General features: G+C 53.2%; 1 long non-coding RNA gene across 1 annotated transcript; it reads left to right on the top strand.

Moving 5' to 3' along the window:
- LOC110403735 lies at positions 10,018-14,753 on the top strand. Its single transcript, XR_002441816.1, has 2 exons — positions 10,018-13,028; positions 13,558-14,753. It is a non-coding gene; the product is annotated as an uncharacterized LOC110403735 (long non-coding RNA).

Below are 17,052 nucleotides of genomic sequence, written 5' to 3'. Positions count from 1 at the left end.
GCCCCCCCACGGCGGATGGACGCTTTTGTCGCCGTGCACAGCAGCAGGAACAACGCGCACACAGAGAATTTATTTTGCTTCACCTTGAGACCATTTGCACTGAAAAAGAGCCGAGCTCCCACCGCACACTGCTCCAGGTGTCACCCATTGGCGGCGTGTGAGACACAGCCCCTTTGTGCCATGGCATCATCTCCAGACAGCGGCTGTCTGTTCATAAATTATCACACCTACTCCATCCTTTTCAGGTGTAAGCAGTAATTTGGCTTTTGGAGAGAAGGGAAAAAGAAAAAAAAAAAAAAAAAAGAAAGCGTGGAAAGGGGAAAATCATCTCGAGCAAGAAATAACTTAAAATGTGCAAAACAGAATGAAAATGACACTTCAGCTTTAACATCACATCATTAGCAAGATATTTTATCATGCAATTCATCTGCCTACCTACCTGCTTCCCAAACCACAATGTTCCCCTCAGAGTTCTGTTCCTCTTTTGCAATGAACCATAAATTACATGCTGACAGCTTTAATTTGTGCAAAGTATGCCTGGTTGCTTCTGGCACAAGCAGCCGGCTGCTATAATAAGGTCAATATATATTCATTGTCGCATTGCTTGATGTGCCAGATAACACAAAAATGCAGAAATGTGGTAGTTTCTTTGGGGCTACAAAGTGGGAATGATAGAAAGCGGAGAACGCTGCATCTCATCAGGGCACGGCAAGCAGTTGGCTCATCATTTATGCATGGCATGAGCAATGTTATGATTTAACTAATCATCATCAGTTATTCATCCCATTGCTGTCAGGGGACCACGCAACACTTTCATTTCTTGCCAGTTCTGGATAATTTATGTTCCCCTATCATTCGAGGGGGGTTGTATTTGTTTGTTTGTTTCCTCTTTTTTTTTTTTTTAATTTGCTTTGTGGTTGACCATCAGTCGATGAGCTCCGGGGCACGAGGCGTGGATGCAGCAAGGAGAGCTGCTGCATGCTGTGTGCACAGAGCCGGGCATTGCACGGGGCTGGGAGCAATACAACCCGGGCAGGTGCTACTTGCAAGCTCAGCATCAGCTCCTGGAGGAGATGGGGACGGTGACAACAGAGCCCTTCCTGCATCCCACAAGGAGCAGGACAGAGTGGGCACTGCATGTGCCCGAGTGGTCCCTGCACCCAACACTCTGAACACCACCATGAACACCTGCAGTGCTCAGCAGCCCCAGGGTCCATCATCTGAAAGCTGCCACCAGGATGGAGGGGAAGGAGCATCGCTGCCTTTGGCACAGGGATGCAACCCCTGGGCATGCAGGGGAATGAGCCTGGTGGCAACGTGCACAAGTTTTGGGATATAACCACTGACAATGTTCATTTTCAGGGTGGGAGCTGCCATCTCACCATGGGATGTGGCAGAGGGACAGGGATGGGGAGTGCTGCTCAGCACTTTGCAGCCTGTGCATCAGGCTTTGCATCAAGCAACAGCAAAACCTCCTCCTTGCATGGCAGACCAGCCTGGCTCTTCTGGGCTCCAAAGGGGCAGGAACACGGAAATCCCTTTTGGGCTCTGCCTTCCTGGCACCACTGCTCCCAGCACAGGTGGTTACAGTGGGAGAAGAGCCCCCGGGATGCAAAGAGCTGGTGGGTTATCCTCTCACCCCCCCCACCAACAACAGCCCGACGTGGCTGGTTTGGAGGTGGGAAGGCACAACAAACACAAATGTCACCGTTACACTGGCGGACGTTCTCGTAGAACGCACATTAAGGGAAGTAGATTAGATTGCTTTTCCCTGAGATCATAAGTATTTAAAAAGCAATAAGGCTTAATGCCTGTTTTTCTTACTCTGTAAGGTGGTTGGGGATGATAAATGATAGGCAATTTCATGGTCGGAATTTCAATTTCCCCAAATATTAGCGCCATTCTCCACTTCCCAGAGATCCCTTTTGGCAGCCTCCTGCGTTGCCTCCTCCTCCGTTTTCTAATTCGTTTTCAGGGCAGAGAGCCATTTTGCAGCCTGGCAATGGGCTGGGGAACCCATCGGCGCTGGGGCTAGAACCACCTCCATGTCAGTGGGCTCTTCTGCACGGGTACCCACCTGCAGGCTGAGAACACCCCGTTACAAACCCAAAAACCATTCTGTGAAATGGTGTTAGGGAAAGAAAGGAGTTTTGGAAGCTGAACATTGTTATTCTGGCTTTATTTGGGGGGGGAGGGGGGAAGAGGATGACGCTTCTCTTATTTTGGTGGATGTTTGGATGCAGCCAATGTGATTTACAAAGAAATAAAAGAGCCTGAAGAGCGAAATGTGACTTCCAGGGAAGAAAAAGATTCCACCTGGGACCAGTTTTCATGGCTTTTTTGTCGAAGTGAAGAAGAAAACCAGGCCAGGTCCAGCACGAACAGCTGCCTGACCACAGCACGAGGAAACCAACAACCAACCACCAGCACCTGCCCCATCCCACAGCTTGGGGGATGAACCAGCGGGGGGAGGATGACACCAGGACCCATGTGCTGACCCTCCGCCACCCATCGCCGCTCCCAGGGGGCAATGCCTGAGGATGCAGCCCCCAGGAGCCCCACCGCCCTCGTTTCCTCCCCCTCACCCATGGCTGCTCACAGGAGTGGAGGTGTCCGGCCCCGGGAGCTCCCAGCCCCACTGATGTATTATTGAAATCCATTACGGCACGGCAGCTCCGACAGCGCACTGCGGTGATGTGTCACGGCAGCACCACTCTGGTGATGTACTTACATAATATATCAAAGCCCCATCATCCTGATTATGTTCTAATACAATATATCAAAACGCCATTGTTCTGGTGATGCACCATTATCGTACATCAAAGGAGCGGGGCCCGCTGATGTGCCATTACCCAGCATCAAACCCCTGTCAATCTGACGCACGCTGTCACGCGATGGCCACTCAGAAGGCAGTAATAAAATTAAGCTTATTCTTTAAAATTTATCTCCCCTTCCATCTGCGGAGAGATATTGATCTAGCACGGGTTGGGGACTGTGCGCGTATCCCATAAGTTAGGGGGCTGACTGATAAGGGTTCACGTGGTTTAGAGCTTTTGAAATGCATGGATAGCTTGATTTGTTTTTTGAGCTCGTGGGTCGACGGTGCAAGGCAGAAAGGGGAAGGAAAGCCCTCCTGTGCTCTGCAGCAGCACACACACGCCATGTTTTGCAAAGCACTGGGGGCACGCTGGCTTCAGAGCGATGCACTCACTGTGCCGCTGCGAGCTGAAAGCCCCATCAAGCTTTTAAAGCCTACAGGTGCTGGGTCTCTTCCAGGAGCCTGAGTGCATTTTTGCTCCTTGATGTTTTCCTGGAAAAATCCCTCTGTCCTTTGAGGCTGATGGCAATCCTGCAGGAGGAGAGCACCCCACACCGTGCCACAGAATGGGGCGTATAGGGCAGCTCCCCTGCCCCTCCCCCCATGCACAAGGATGCACGCTTATGAAACCATGAAAACAAAGGATAAAGGGCAATTAATATTATGTTTTTTTTAAAAAAAAAAAAGAAGAAGAAAAGAAGGCAGCTCTCAGGCTGCTCCTGGACCTCGGTGGTTATCATCAAGGGGTTGAAAATTCCCAGCTTTCCTGGGAAGGAAGGGGAATAGGAAATATGCACTGAACTCTTCTATGATTCCATGATGCGCACAGCAAATATTTTTATGACACATAGCAACACATGGTGATCAATGCACACTGGGCAACATGCATCATTCCCTTTGTCTCAGGGATGTCAGGGTTTCAGCCCAGGCCAGAGGCTAGAAACATGGACAGCATCATGCACAGCATTAAAGCTGTTGCACACACTTGGCATAGCTTGCAGCAAAGCTCCTGCACTTCTGCATTGAGGACTCCTCTCTGGGTTGCCCAGGACACAGAGAAACACCCACAGACCAAGGCACAGCAGCAGGAGCCTTCACAGCATAGCACTCACCTTCTGTAGCCCCAAGCTTCCCATCCCCTGCAGGGAAGCTCGGCTCTTCTGTGAGCCCACCCTAGTGCCGTGCGATGGCATGGCCCTATGGGCTCCCCCCCAGCCCTGGTTTCAGGAGAACCCACACAGTGGGAAGCCTGGCACAGGGGCAGAGATGCTGGACCATGCAAATGGGAACATGCAATGGCTCCTGCAGCACCAAAGTGGCTCCAGGAGAGCTCCTCACCCTTCCCCACCCAGAACCCCCACCTTGCTGGGACCCCCACGCTGCCAGAGCCCCCCATGCAGGGCCACCCGGTGATGCAGCGCTGTGCCGCGGGCACCCCGCCCCACCCTCCCTGTTTGATCCAGCTCCAGAGCAAAGCAGAGGGCGGCTCACGGCATCTATGCGCTTCCAAACTCCCTCTCTGCAATTAGGGCTGCCCAGAGGTGCTGCTGTAACAAGGGCTGCAGGAATTTCCCTGGGTACTGAGTGGGGAGAGCTGGCACGGGGATGCTGCCTTGGCACTGGGAAACCTCTCCAAACACCTCTGGGGGAAGAAAATCAGATGAAAGCCCTCCCCCTATGGCACTGGATCTTGGCTTGGAGCTGGGGAGCACCTGCCCGGGTAGGAGGAGTGGCACAGCCTGCTTTGGGGGGGTTGGAGCGATGTGGGTAGCAGGCAGAGTGCAGAGCAGGTGGTGGAGGAAGGGGGCCAGAGCTGTGGGGCAGCCCCAGGTCATGCTCTGTAGTGCTCCTCCAGCTCTCCCATCTGTGAGATACCAGCTCAGAGCCTCCCTGCAGCAGAGAGTGGCGTGGGGCAGGGGCCAGCCCTATGGCAGGGCTGTTCTCGGTCAGACAAAAAAGCTCTTTTCTTTAAAGCCCCTTGTTCTTAAGCCCTCTGGGTTTCCCATTGGGTTTCTCCCTCTCTCTACAGCTGGTTCTCAGCTCAGAAGCTCCAGCTGTCCAGCAGCACAAAGCATGCCTGGGTGCTCGCTGCAAGTGATGGGGATCAGAACGTCCACGTGTCCATCCATCCTCAGGTGCTCCAGCACGAGGCCGGTCCAGCAGGGTGCAACAGGTGCTGAAATGGGAAAATAGCAGCTATCATCCCCAAAAATGGGACAGGTGGGGACAATAGAGGTGGGGACACCAAGGGGAGGACAGCGGGGGGGGTCAGCAAGGGGGGACACCAGGTTGGGGACACCAAGAGGGGCACCAAGCAGCAGCAGCAACACCCAGCACAAGGCACCTGGTGCCAGGAAGGAGGGAGCCGAGCAAACCACCCACCGCGATGCTATGAATGAGGAGTTCTTCCCATCTGCCTGAAACCGATATTAAAAAGAAACCGCAGGAATGCTGGATGCCTTCCATCCCGTTTCGCACCTTCGGCAACCCAAAACACGCCGCAGAGCAGCTGGCACAGGAGGGGCTCTTCTTGCAGCCTGTGTGCTGGTAGGAGCGGTGCTGAGCTGCAGGAACCTCCCAGTTCCCCACTCCCAACCCTCGGGCAGTGCTCCTTGAACCATCCAGCCCTCCCCGTGCAACCAGTTGGAGCAGAAAAGAGCTTTTGTTTTCCCTGCAGGTGTCATTAATGCAGCAGTGGTGCTGGCATCGCGGTGCCCACCACCCAACCTGCAGCCCCAACCCATCTGCACTTCGGCAGATGCAGCAGTGCAGACCTGGCCCTGCGTGGGGCTGCAGCGTGCTGCCTCCTGCACCCATCCTCGCCTCTCCAGGAGCCCTTCCTCAGGAGCACGGGGACGAGCATGGCGAGAGTAAGCAAACAGCCAGATAAAAGGCACAGGTTTTAACCTGCCCCTTGCAGCAAGAGACCGGATAATGGGATTAAGTTGCCTAAGAGTCAGCTTAAGGCTCGCTGATTAATTAAAAGAAAAATATTCGTCGGCCATGCATCACCTGCAGCATCCCTAGCGTCTTGTCCCCACGATGCAGGATGCACACCGGTGTCACTCCAGGAGCTAATTGCTTCTAACAAGGAGCAAGCACGCTTTCATCCCAGGGGCAGTGATGGATCCAAGACCCAGCTGCAGGGCTTGCTGTATTCACTGATCTTTTTTACCCTTTCTTCTCAGGGCTGCCCTTCCCAAAGCAGCATCCCCTCCCTGGTGGCACGGGGTAGGATGCAGCACCAGCCCCGCAGGCTGCATCAGGCAGCAGGGAGACGCCTCCAGGCTTAGGAAATAACGATCGTAGAGCAGACCTTTAGGCAGGGCCAGGCTGGTGGGGCTCGGGGGCACGGACACAGGATGCAGGCGGGGGTCCCGGCCCCTCCTGCTGTTTATTTTTGTGTATCTTTGGGAACACGGCCATCGGAGGCAGGCTGGGCTGTTTAATCAGGTTCATATTTACCTTTGGAGCCACTGTACAAACAACACGCTGTGGGTAAATTAAACAAACACCGGTTATAAAGTCGACATAATCAGCTTAAACTCAAAGGATAATTACAAGAGTCAGAATCTACGATATCATAAAGATAGAGGAGGCCAAGGACTGGCTCTGCGCGGCTGCAGTATAAGCGAGCTCTGGAAGATAACCTTGTGAGCTGCAATTAACTCGCAGACTCTGACAGTTACCGAAACCCGAAATGAAAATAGCCCAAGGAAAACAAATACGGGGTTTGGCACTCCTGGAGAAATTTAAACCTAAACACACAAATTAAAAGCACCTCGAGAGGCAGGGTGGGATTTAATAACATAATGTCTCCCATTCACTTGAAAGTAATTGATGCACAATAAGAAACGCTTTCTGTCAGCACAGGCGGTGGGAAAGCCCGCCGAGTGGCGGTGGAAACGGAGCCCTTTTCATGTCGGGGCGGTGTTTTCTTAGAGCGGTGACCTGACAGAAGAAAGCCTGCGGGGAAATGGCTGATTTCGAGAGATTGTTAACGGGCAAAGCGCCCGCACCAGCCCGGCCCACGCACGGCGGTGGCACAGCGGTACCCATCGTTAGCACAGAGGGACACGGCGGTGCTGGGAGCACTGGGACGGAGGCGTTGCTGCAGGTGGGGGCTCGGGGGGCTGGCGGCAGCACCCATCCCACCAGGGCTCGGCCGTGTGCAGGCTGGCAGGAGCAAAAAGCAAAGAGCAAAGGGCAAAGAGCAAGGCACTGCTGCTTGCAACGAAGCGTTGGGGAGCAGCAGCTCTCCTAGCAGGCTGGGAAACAAACGCCTTCTAAAATGAAAGCCGATAAAGCGTTGAACCTGGAGCTTCAGCTCGCGTGTAAATCACAGCGCTGCGCTCGCTAATGGCTCCGGCAATGGGAGTTCAAAGGAAAGAAGTAACCTAATTATGAAGTTTGTTAGATTTATTGTCAGTTAATAACAGCGTTTTCAAAGATGCGATGAGTAAGATCAGTGGGTTTCTCATGCTTTGCGTACTCCTCTCTTCCCAACAACTATTCTAGGTCAAATTCATCGCGCCGCGTTTCTTTTCCGTCACACGGAGTGAGGACACTTAGAAGCGAACCTGGCAAAGCTGTGATTAGCATAATGAGGGCAGGTGGATGTATTGTGCTTCCTTCTGGCTTTTTTTGGTTCATATTGCGAGCAAGAAAAGGTGTCAAGAGCTGCTGGCAATTTTTGCAAATATTAAGGTAATGAAACTACTAGAAGATGCTGAATTATTAAAAGTTCTCCAGCATTTCTGATATTTTATTCCTTTTATTAAATGTGTAAGTGAAGGATCACAGAGCTGGGCTGCCTTCCTTCTCCCACGCCTTTCCCAAAAGCAGTGGAGAGGAGAGAAATTCAAACTGAGCCCTGGTGCCTGCTGTGATCAGAGGCATGCAGCAGCAGGGCTGAGCTCTGGGTGGATGAATGAATGCAAGCGATGGGGTGCAGGAGCTGCAGGAGCAGCGGGAGCATCTCCTGGGCTCTGCTCATGGGTTGGGCCCAGAGACTGGAGGGGATGGTCAGAGCAGGGCCAGCATGGGACAGCTTGAAATAAACGAGAGGCTAAATAAAGCAAGCAAAGCCATACGGAGCAAAGGCCGCCTCAATAAGCAGAAGTCACCTCCCATCCAGAAAGACTTTTTTCCAAAAAAAAGTCCTTGATAGGCCCAAGCCAGAACACTGCAAGAAAGCAAGGCTTACTCACCAACCCCTTGCTGTCTGTGAGCAGAGCTTTGAGGCCATAGAGTGCAGTACAAGGGTGGGGAGGTTTTGCATTACCGTGTTCTTCAAGGAGGGTCTGAAGGCAGCAGGAGCTGCAGATCTTCCAGATCTCCATAGAGCTGCTTGGGATGAAAATCCAATGGGTCTGAGGGCCAGAGCCACTGCAGGCACAGCTGGATACAGCATGAGGATCCCCATCACCTTCACCCATCATTTTCATCCATCATCCATCTCTTTCACCTATCACCCATAATCCGTTGCCATCAACTATCACACATCATCCATCTCCAGCACTCATCACCCATCACCCATCACCTTCATCCATCGCCTGTTACCGTCCTCACTACTCACCACCCAACCTCACTACCCATCCCCTTCAGCAGTCCCTTTCACCCATCACCCATCCTCTATCCCCTCCACCCATCACCCCCCATCCATCACCACTACCCACCACCCATCACTGAACCCCTATACCTGTAATCCATAGGTGCTCCCTTGGCCCCCAGGAGTGCACTGTGTGGGACTGTACCCTGGGGGTGAAGGTGCTGAGCAGAAGCCCTGCTGGGCTTTCCCTAGAAATACATCACACACATCCCCTGTCATCCATGTCAACCAGTGATCGTGGTCCTAAAGCCATGTCCACTGAGGGGCATGGTCAGTGGGCACGGTGGGGATGGGTTGGGGTTGGTCTTGGTGATCCTAGAGGCCCTTCCCAACCTCAGTGCTTCTATGACTCTGTGCATCTACGAAAGCAGCATGTTAGCAGCAGGTAGAAGCGGGCGGAGGAGCGCAGCCCCGATGCGCCGTGCCCAACGTTGAGGCACCGTGCTGCATGTTCCCATCACATGAACCGAAGTATGCCGCATTAAGCACTCCAAAATAGCAGTAATATTCTAAGCTTAATTATCATTTAAATATAATAGGAATCCGATGTTTCCACCAAGCGACCGCGTGCCAATCAGTCAGCAGTAAGCACCGCGTTTTCTAAACAAATCGTTATTAACTTTAATATATTGCAGACATGTAGCAAGCTGGATCCAATTTTAAGTGAAAATTAATGGCAAATTCTTGTAACCACATTAAGAGCCATCTTAGTTCATTTGAAATCAGTTAAACATGAAAACAATATGAAAGCCATCTTGTGTGCCTGGAATATAAATATTTGTCCTCATCCTTGCCAGAGCAGCAAGAAAAATTAAGAGATGTTGGCATGTGAGCTTTATATAAACACGCTCACAAAAGGCCGACGTTTGATGGATTAAACTATTTGTCAATTTTTCCGTTTCCTTCGTCAAAAAGTAATTAAACATTAAGCAGATGTCAGAACCTAATTGGTTCGAGGGAATGTTGCACAATAGGATTTATGGCGATGGTGAAGTTGTATTTACATGTCTGTAAACAGGCGGCCGCTTGCCAGGGGAGGGCGGTCACAGCGCTCCAACCTCTGCTGAGCGGAGCAAGGCCCCGTTTCGGGCGGCCCCGTTCAGATCTGCTGGCTCAGCACCAGCGGAGCCCAGGGAATTTGGGATGGGGACGGCCACGCCGCACCCGGGCGCCTCGCGAGGAACTGCGTTTCTTCCCGCTTGGGTCCTCCTTCTCTCCTTCCCCCTCCATGGAAGCATGGGGGGAGAAATGGGGGAAAAGTCCCTCCGGGGCCCTTCTTTGTCCTTTTAATTTTTTTTTTCTTTTCCTGCCTTTTAAACAAAGGGGAAACCCAAGTACAAAAGAAGGAAAGGCTTCAAAAAGCTTCAGAATTCTGCTCGAAGTGGCATTTTTCTTCGTGTTTCCCGGTGTGGGTGCAGAAGGCTCCGCTGCAAAGCTCCACCAGCGCCTGGAGCTTATGGCTGCTCCTTCACCACCTCGCACAGTTCCTGCAGGGACGCATCCATCCCAGCACTGGGGCGGCACCGATGCAGAGCAGGGCCCTGCAGCACAACAGGGACAGAAGGGTCTCCGTGCAGAGACCCCAGGGCACGTCTTTGAGAATCGCCATAGAAACCACTCGGTGACCCCAGTTCCCCAAAGACCCCTTGGAGCAGCGGAAGTGCTGATAACAAAGGCGGTGAAGGCATCCAAGCCACCCCAGGCAGCAGGGATTTGTCAGCTGGAGGTGCCCATGGGGTGCTGACCCACTGCTGGGCCGGGAGGGGGCAAAGAGGATCTCTGCGTCCTGCATCTTTCCGCTGCTGGATTTGGGGGAAAAAGCACGGAAAGTTGGCATGAGCCAGCGGGACCGCGGAGACCCTGCCATTGTCAATAGGAAAACAAAGCAAAATTGAGAATAAAGCTAAGGCAAAGATGATCCCGTTTGTAGTATATCTCCAAATTGCAAACATAGAACAGTTTCACAGTGAGGCTGCATTAAGGAGAAAATGAGAAAAAATGGAGAGGAAAAGTCTCTGCATGCGGCGCCCATCACCGTGCCCATCACCACAGCCTTGGGCCATCTGCCCGCTGCGGTGACGCCTATCTTGTGCTCAGCAGAAGCCACTTTTGCAAACCTCCCCGGCACTGCTGGTTGGAAACAAAGACATCAAGATGATCTGCAATAGCTCGGTGCAAAGAAGGGTTTGGTTCACACCTGGCTCGGGGCGCACGGCACGCAGCGCCTCTCCCAGCGGTACCCAGCCACAGCCCGTGCTTGGAGCAGGGTGCTCAGCCCACAGCTGCTCAGCCACCCATTGAACAAGAGGAATCAGGCAGTGGTGTGAGCTCTTCGGGGGTGAGAGGGAGTAAAAACATTTCCCCCAAAAAGGGGGAGAAGGGAGAGGAGCGGGTCCCAAACCGGGCTCCATCCGTCCCCTTCCCGCTGCCTCCCCGGCCGCATCCCGCAGCACTGGCTGCGACGCTCATTATAATTTACAATAAAGACATGGGAACAGTGACATTTACTGCAGACCTTATGCTCATTAAAACAGTCTCATTGCCTCATTAATTCCATTTTTCAGAAATTACGTTCATTTTTATGCACTATATTAGCTCCTCATGCATTTCACATGCTGCTATTCCACATTTAAGGAATATGTCTCAGAGAGGTTTCCAAATCAGCAATCCCAGTGCCCTAGAAGCAAAATAATTACTTTTTCCATTGCTAGTTCCTGTTAAGCCACTCAAGATAAATAAAATTAATGCAACTACATTTGTCATGTGAATTTAATTATTCCAAACAGCATTAGCCAGTGCTATAATTGTGCAGTAAATGTGCTTCATGACATCAGGACGCACCGAGCAGCATGGAGAAGCGTTTTTACATTTCCAGGAGCACCACAGAAGCACAATACCAAAATTAGGGTGGGAGAGGAGGCTGATGTCCATATGGGACCGACAGGAACAGCCAGTGATACAACAAGTTGGAGCCCAGATACTGAACAAGGATTGCAGCAAATGCACGCACTGAGCTCTGCTTTAACTTCGTAGCGCTGGTCAGGTGTAGGCACAAGGTGCCCAGGAGAGTGGTGGGGTCACCAGCCCTGGAGGGTGTTCAAGAGCCGTGGAGATGTGGCACTTGGGGCTCTTGGAGGTCCCTTCCAACCCAAGCCAATCAATGATCCTATGACGTGGTCAGTGGGCACGGTGGGGAGGGGTTGGTTGGACGTGGGGATCTCAGAGGACTTTTCCAAATGTAGTGATTCTATGGTTCCATGATCCCCATCTCATCTCCCTCAGCCTCCTCCCCTCCCCAGCACGAGTCTCCATCTCCCTCCAGCTCAGCCAAACCCTCTGTATATATTTAGTCCCTTGCCTATGCCTCACAGCCACTCTCCTCCTTTGGAATTAATTATTTAATCCTCTAGCTGTATTATTTAGCTCTCTGAAGCATCCTGGCCTGGAGACTGCACGAAAAATGCTCTGCAGATGGCATTGGTGATGCAGCTCATCCCATGGGCCCAGGGTCCTGGGGGACAGCACCCAGGGGTCCGCATCCCATCCAACCTCTGCACATGGCATCAGCAGAGCTTCCCATAAGGAAACAGCCCCCAGGGGGAGATGGGCTGCCGCACCCCCTCTTGAACGCGAGCATTGGGTGCGTGCTTTGAGAGATCCAATACTAATGAAGGAAGGGTTTATTGGATTTCATCCCCAGGGCTCCTTAAAGTGGCACCGGGCCACAGACAGCTGCTTATAAATAGGCATGTGCCATTTAGAAGGTCACACAGCGAACCTCGAAACACGCCAGAACCTTAACAAGAAACAGCGAAATGCAAAAGAAATCGGGAGGAACCGCGCTCCCGACACGCACGGCCCCGGCCCCGCCACGCAGCAGCATCCTATGGGGCAGAGAGCAGCCAGTGCTCGTGGGGCTGCTCACAGGGAAGTGAACGCTGCCTTTCATAAAAGCTGACTCCTCTACCCTAAATAAAAAACATTCCCTGCCTTGAAGAACAACATTTTTTTAATTATTATTTCAAAGTACCCTGTTCAGCAGCAGAGCATACAAATACTCATAGCTACGCAAATAGCAACTCTTTATTTGCTTTGTTTGCTCAGCTAATATTGACTTTCCAGCCTAACACTGCTGCTATTGAGTTTGGCTATTCACAGTAATGTTTGACTAGCATTAGAACAGCACAGCGATAACAGCATGTGCAACCGAAAAAGCCATCCATCGCCCCTCCGTGGGATAGTGCCATTATGACAGAGGGGGAAAAAAAACGTCTGCTTATTCAGTCAAGTACAACTGTTGAATGCAACGCTGGCAATGACACTCCTGGCTAGTGCAAACAACCCAAGGTTACAGCGTTATTGTGTACTCGCGCAAAGCAAACACTACAGAGCGGCTCCGTTGCTGCCCGTCACCTTGGGCAGGACCCAAGGGTTCGCTCCCTGCCTGGGGTCAGTGCGTGCTGCCCTGTGCCAAGGCTCCTCCCAGCCCTGTGCGTGCTGTGGGATGGACAGACAGGCGGATGGACGGACAGACGGGACCCCTCTGCGGGAGGAAGCAGGGTGAGAGCCCTGTGGAAGGGGCAGGGAGGTTGTAGAGAGGTGGGTGTCAGTCTCTTCCTCCAGGTCACAGCGACGGGACAAGAGGTGATGGCCTCAGGTTGTGCCAGGGGTGGCTCCGGTTGGACGTTAGGAAATATTTCTTCTCCAAAAGAGCGGTGCTGCGCCGGCACAGCCGCCCAGGGAGTGGTGGGGTCAGGGTCCCTGGGGGTGCTCCTGAACTGCAGGGATGTGGGCAGTGGGCACGGTGGGGTGGGCTTGGGGATCCGAGGGGTCTTTGCCAACCTTAATGCTTGGCATGCTGGTGGTGGGCTGACCTGATGATCTTAGAGGTCTTTTCCAACCTTAATGACTCTATGGCGGCTGATGCAGGAGTACGGGCGTCCTGCAGCAGACCTCAGTGCTGCAAGCATCCCGTGCTGCCGCCCCGCTGCCCTGCAAATCCCAACCCACGCGGCACCCCTCCCTGCAACACCACCCGTTGCTCTCCACGCGCTCCCTGAAGTGCCTGCGTTTGTCACTCCTCTCCGTTAACACCCGGCTTTGCAGACACATTTCGCTTCCCTTCCAGATTGAGGAGCCAGACTGATTGCCTCGCTCGCCTCCCACGGGCGTCCACCAGTTTATACAAATAGCCCCGTGTGCGCAGCAGGCAGAGGCAGAGAGCAGCGCCCGTCTGGCGCAGCGAGCAGCCGGCAGCCCCGCGTGGGACCCCCAGCCCCGCGTTATCACTGCGAGCCCCGGGTTTGGTATTTAAAGCTGACGTCAGGAAGTTTCTCCTCCTCTGCATCAGGAGGCAGAGAGACAGAAATGAGAGACAGAGCTGCCGGTTGGACTCGGTGATCTTAGCGGTCTTCTCCAGCCTTCACGATTCTGTGAGTCCATGATGCTACGAGGGAGGTCGCTGCTGCACCCAAGCTCCCGGACATCTGCATGGAGGCATTCCCCCTGTGAGCTCCATGAACAAGGCAGAAGCTGCAGTTCTGCACGCACTAACTGCTGAGGAGCGAAAAACCAGCTGCATGCAAAGACGGAAAGTAAGCACGGGGATGGCGGAATGTCAACGTGATAATTAATATCTTTTTAACAAAGGGATCCATCCGTCCTGCGCTGGGGATCGCTGACCAGGAGGGCTCCTCCAGCCTGCAGTGGAGGCTGGACGCAGGGAAGGAGCTTAGAATCCCCAAATCAGAATCAGGAAGTTTGGAAACGACGACCAAGATCACCGAGTCCACCCGCCACCTCCTGCTCCAGCTGTCCGCAAACCGCAGAGAAGATGAGAGATTCCCCTCCCCTTTTTGGGATAGAAAAGCTGAGAAAACGCATTCAGGCGATAAATGACTCACGGAGCACGAGCCAGCAGCAAAAGCAGGAGCACAGCAGCTATCTGGTTTCCACGAAACCCTGCTCTCAGCTGCTCACGTCCCGGGAAAGGCCCCGAGCGGGACCACACCAGGGTTTTGGAGAGCAACTCGGGTGTTATTACATGCTATTGTTCCTGAAGCAGTGCTCAGGCTGAAGCTCCCTGCTCGCTATGAGCTGCTCTGGGCGTGCCTGGGCCCTGATCTGCTCGATGACAAACAACAGCCTGTTATTAGTGTCATTATTATTGTGCACGCATTTCTACAGAGCCCATCACGCAGGCTCTCTCAATGATGCCCTCTGCTTGTGTAGCACCTTTCATTTCAGGTCTCCTGCTGCTTGACAAACATTAAAACCAACGGTGGAATCGGTGCCAGAGGCAAAAAAAAAAAAAAAAAAAAAAAACCCACAACAAAAACACACACACACACACACACACACAAAAAAGCAAACCAAAAAAAGAGGGGAAGGAAACCCCAGCGCTGATCTGCGCCTGTCACAAAGACGGGGATTGTGTGCAGGAAAATGCACACAGCTGTAATTTGGGGGTGTTCTGCTGCTTTTAGGAACCTGTCCTTGCATCTCCGGGGATGGCTGCAGGGGATTCCTCGAGCACGGGGCGTGCTGCAGCCGCTGCATCTTGCATCACGGCATGCAATGAGCGCGGCAATGAGACACTCACCCTCAGCCTGGAGGGTTTTCTCTTCGCACCATCAGTGCCAAGTTGCAGGGCCCGCAACTTTTGTCCCTCTGGTGGATGGAGGCACTCCGTGCTCCCCAAGGGCCGTCCCCACAGACCCATCGTGGCCATGGGACCGGGACACCGTCACGAGCCCCCATTGCCCCAGGTCCTGGTGTAGGGGAGATTCCGCATCCCTGCTCGTCGTTCAGGTCGAAGCACCATGTTCACACAATTACATTGCGTGATTAGTCACAATTAGCCTGCTGCAGGTTGAAAGCCTCAGCAGGGGTTGTATCTACAAGAGCCCCCCGGCAGCACTCTGCAGTGCAGCCTTCCCCTTGCCATACATGGGACCGCCAGTTCCTGCCCCAGCACTGCGTGTCACCTCCCCCTGCCCCCTCCCCATCTCCCAGCTCTCCTCTCACTGTTGCTCACCTGCCCTGGGTCAGCCCCGTGCCTATCCCCGAGCTCTGCAATCTGGTGACACCTCCAGCCACACATCCTCAGCACAGCCATCATCTCCGGCTTCTGGGTTCTTCCCCATTTCTGAGGCCAGTTCACCTCCAGAAAGGCAAGCAGTTCCCACCATTAACTCACAGTGGGATTTTCCAGCTTCACCAGCATTCCTGATGTCGTTCCCCACCCTGTGCCATCTGCCTTGGCCACGAAGGGCTGGATCCTACAGGAAGCCCTCTGAGCTCTGGGTCAGTGTTGCATCGTAAATAAATGGCGAAGATGCAGATTGCTTTGCGGAGGCATTTAAGGGCTCCTAAACCTTTGCAGCATCACCCAGGGCAGTGGGAACAGATGTACCTGGCTGGATGGGGCACGATCTAATGATGCATGCCACCAGCAAGCCATGGCAGGGAGGGGGCAGCTCTCCCCGCCCACAGATGTGGCCATGAAGCTGGGACTGCCCTGAGAGGAGCCCACCTGCTGGGGGCAGGGGACAGCTGGCACCCAGGGGTCTGTCCTGCAGCAAAGGCACGCACAAAGCTTCCGCCATGCAGCAGCTCTCCAGCTCGCTGCCCCAAGAGGAGGGATGCTCTGAGTGGTGCCAGCAGAGATGCTTGTTAGCACACATGGCACTCACTCCCAAAGCGTTTTAAAGTGTCAGAGCCAGCAGAGCTGCTCTGCCGTCAGCTCTCCTGCAGCTCACTCTGCTGTCATCAAGGAAACACAACTGGCTCGCTGACATACACATAGGGGCACAGGGCGATGGCTTGGAGGTCCCCAAATCAAACAACGCTAATCCAGGCTGACTATGGCCACTCTGGAGGGAACTTCAGCCTTGGCCGTGCATGGGGATGCCCTGAAGCAGCAGTAATGCTCCTGCACGTGGCTCCATGATGGTGGACTCCAATTGTCCTGCCTGGAGCTGCTGCTCGTGCAATGGCAGTGATAGAGATCTACCACCCTAAGTCATGCCAGAAACTTCTTTTGCCTCCATTTAGCAGCAGTCCCTGGTTTCCATGGGCAGCACTGTCACCAGGCAGCACCACCCCAGTACCAGCATCTCCTTAATCCACAGCAACATTTGAGATGCTCTGCTGAGATGGCCCAGCCCCTTTGGTGCCAATCACCCCGGGCTGATGGCAACTTCTCTGTCACTTTGTCCCCTGGGAGCAACCTGCAGACAGAAATAAGGTGTCAGCGCATTTAAAAGTCAAAGCAGAAGCTGAGATTTTCGACCGTCCATCTCCAGAAAGGTTCCAAATATTTCACACCGGCATTATTCCGGGGCCACTCCTCAGTGAAGCAGTTTGGGTTTGGGATGGGGAAGAGCTTTGTCACAGCGATAACCACTGCACCTAGATTATGCACTTTTGGAGATATTTGAAGAGTTAGAAGAAGAAAAAGACATTGGAATGAATCAGTCAGACTTTTCCCATCATCTCTGGAGCTCCGCACATAACGGGGCATGGCAGGGAGCAGCAGGGCAGGGCAAAAATTCGCTCCAGCGATCTGGATTTGGGAGTTTTGCAACATTTCCACAACGCTGGAGCACTTCTCTTGGTGAAA

Source organism: Numida meleagris, chromosome 9 (assembly GCF_002078875.1).
Source record: "Numida meleagris isolate 19003 breed g44 Domestic line chromosome 9, NumMel1.0, whole genome shotgun sequence".
Lineage (NCBI taxonomy): Eukaryota > Metazoa > Chordata > Aves > Galliformes > Numididae > Numida > Numida meleagris.
Note: the sequence above shows the minus strand (reverse complement) of the source record. Positions and strands in the feature narration are given on the sequence as shown.